Source organism: Papio anubis, chromosome 17, assembly GCF_008728515.1.
Source record: "Papio anubis isolate 15944 chromosome 17, Panubis1.0, whole genome shotgun sequence".
Taxonomy (NCBI): domain Eukaryota; kingdom Metazoa; phylum Chordata; class Mammalia; order Primates; family Cercopithecidae; genus Papio; species Papio anubis.
In genome coordinates this window covers 30,043,112-30,046,191 of record NC_044992.1, presented here as the reverse complement: position 1 = coordinate 30,046,191, position 3,080 = coordinate 30,043,112, and the positions used below count along the sequence as shown (strand labels likewise).

The window sequence follows — 3,080 nt, the reverse complement described above, 5'->3', positions numbered from 1 at the left end:
GCCAACATGGTGAGACCCCATTTAAAAAAAAAAGTCAAATATTAAAAAAAAAAAAAAAAAAAGGCCTAAATTGCAGACTTCTGGTAAGGATGCCTAACACATGGAGGTGTTCAGTAAAATGTTGCTGAATGAATGAATGAATGAATTTACACCTGGTGCTCTACTTTGAAACCTAAGATCTGGAAACCAAACCCAAGAGAGTCCTGGTCATCCAAGGTTCCTGGGCTTTTGAAACTTCTGGGAAGGGTGGAGGCAGGTGAGGCGGTAGAGGCTTTTCTTCAAGGGGCAGAGTTTATCCACATGGTTGAGGCCCCAGGATTTCAGGCCAAGGTGTGGGCAACTCGACAAGAATAAGCATGTCATTCATCTTCCAGCGGCTTCCTGCCCTGGCCTGTTCCACTGGAACAGCTTTAGCTCCACTGTGGGAGGGGCTGGACTACTCCCCTTCCTTCAACCCTCTGCCCTGCCAGGGCCCAGCCAAGGCACGGCAGGGGGCGGGCGGGGTGTGGGGGGGGGTCACTGAGATGCAGTGTTGAGCTGTGCTGAGATCACAGAGATGCTGGTGTGGCTGACCCCTGGGGTGGAGGAGCTGGCAGGGCCCCCTATCCCGGGCCAGCAGGGGTGAGTCTAGCCAGCAGAGGGAGGTGGGACCCTCTCAGACTGGTGACAGGTAAGTGGCCTACTCTGAGAGCTGGAGGAAGGAAGAGGGTGAGGGGAGTCCCTCTCGGCCTCCCCACTGCCTGCAGGCTCCAGCAGCAGCCACGGGCACCGCCCACACCACATTCCCAGTCAATTTCCTGAACCTCAAACTTCTCCCAGCCAGCTCTGCTTCACCGGGGCTGCCGCTCCCCTTTCCATGAAAGCTGCACCTCCTGGACTTCCTTCTCTCATTCCTCCCCCAACCCCATGTCACCATAACCTCCGGTGCTAGTGCGGCTCCCCACCGCGGGGTGCCCTGGGCCACAGGTGACACCAGGCAGGGCCCACCACAATCGGCTCCTTTATCACTGCTTTGATGAGACAAAAACCCTGCGGATGGAGAGATCAAACTAACCGTCCTGGGGCAGGAAGGCGGGGTAGGGAGTATCTCCCAGGATCTGAGCTGCCATCCTGGGGCAGGAGGGGGCACTGGCTTGTTTTCCTTCCTTGAGCAGGTACAAAAGAAGCCACATTCAGGTAACCCTGCCTTTGAAGCTTGCCTTTGAAATCTGGACTCCTGGGTCTGTGCCAATCAGGCCCAGACGCCAGTGCCCCCACCCCGCCCAGCCCACTCAGCCCTCCATTGATGCTGCTGTTGGGAGATCAAAGGGTCCTGGCCCCCTCCTCACCACGAAGTCTAGGGCCCTGGGCTGGGGACAACTGTCAGGGCCAGGGCACAAACACAGATTTCAGAGGACTCCCAAACAGGCATCGGGCATCTATTATCTGCCAGATGCTTTCACACATAGGGACGGCCTCATTCTTCCTCAGTCGTCATTGTGCCCTGGGTCCCCTTTTTCAGATGAGGACACAGACGCTTTGAGAAGTTAAATAACCTATCCCAGCAGTTAGGATTGGAAACCTTCCGATCCCATATCCAGGGCTCTCCCGACTGGAGAGTCCTACCACCCTAAAGAGAGAAGACAATTCCCAATTGCTGGCCACTAATCCAGTGATATGCTTCAGTCCTCAAAGCCAGCATCTCATAAAAGGCCACCCCTTTCTTGTTTCAAGGTGTGCTAATTTCCTTCCTCCCCTCTGCTTCACAGGTAGGATGGACAGGCAGCCAGGTGTCTGCCAGGGAGTCCAGTTTTTCTTCTCCTCCAGGCACATCAACCCTCACTTTGCCTTTGAATTTCTGGCAGCAAGGACTGGAGAACCCGTGGAACAGGAATACCCCGTCTCAACACTGAGTTCCTCTTAGAACAATGGAGGAGTGGCGGGGCCAGCCCCCATGCGCTCCTTCCCAGGTGGAGACAGGCAGAACGGAAGACCTCCCCCATTCCACCGCAGGCCGATGCCTCTCTCACCTGATCCCTCACCTGGCCCTCTACTTCCTCTCAGCACCCCATCTCCTGGCTGCTTACCTCGCTCCAGACAACCTGATCAAAGGCAAGAACCTGGGAGCCATTAATGATCTCCTCCTCTCCTCCTCCGCCTCTCTCCCCTCTCCACCGCTTCCCCTGCTCTTCCTGCCAGGACATAAATAAGCAATTCTCCCGGGCGGAACAGGCTGGGCAGAGGCAGAGGGGCCCTTCTACATCAGCTCCCTCATTTTATAGACAAGCAAGCTGAGGCCCAGAGAGATGGTGATTTTCTTATGGCCACACAACAAATTAGTGGCTGGGCTGAGACCAGGGTAATACTTAGACCTTTGGAAGCCTAAACAATGAAGAAATTTTGTTTTCTCCCCCTGATATAGGTGTTTCAAAATAGAAACAATATGAAGCTGTGAAACAGAGCTAATAGACATCAGCTCTGTCCAATAGAACTTTCTAATTTGTTCGTGTGTGTGTGTGTGTCTGTGTGTGTGGACAGGGTTTAACCATGTTGCCCAGGCTGTTCTCAAACTCCTGGCCTCCCAAATGGCTGGGACTACAGACATGAATCCCACTGCTCCTGGCCCAATAGAACGCTCTGCAGTGATGGAACTATTCTCTATTTGTACTGTCCAAGATGATAGTAACTAGCCACATGTGGCCGTGAAGCACTTAAATCGTGCCCAGTGTGACTCAGAGATAAACTTAATTTCATTTCATTTTTATTGACATTTATATAGCCGCATGATATGTGATCATGCTATGTCGACATCACTTCTTTCTAGATTTTCTGCTTGCAAAATTGTGGTTAACTTTATCAAAACTGAACTTTTGGTTTGGGTTTTTTTTTTTTTTTTTGGGAGGGACCCTAAACCACTAAGCATATTTATTGAGAAAACGTGTCCCATCTAGAACCCAAATTTGGGTCTGTAAAAAGGAACAAATACAAAGAAAAATCCTATGGGATGATGTCAAAAGAGAGATAGATTACACCATGGTGGGCATGGAAGGGCCACCTAAGGGGGACTTTCATGGAGAGGCCAGTGAAGTAGACCTTGGAGG

General features: G+C 51.9%; 1 long non-coding RNA gene across 1 annotated transcript; it reads left to right on the top strand.

The window, feature by feature from the left end:
• The first annotated feature begins 553 nt into the window (after positions 1 to 553).
• LOC108582543 lies at positions 554 to 2,440 on the top strand. The gene is made up of 2 exons (XR_001896156.2): positions 554 to 670; positions 1,749 to 2,440. It is a non-coding gene; the product is annotated as an uncharacterized LOC108582543 (long non-coding RNA).
• Positions 2,441 to 3,080: the final 640 nt, after the last annotated feature.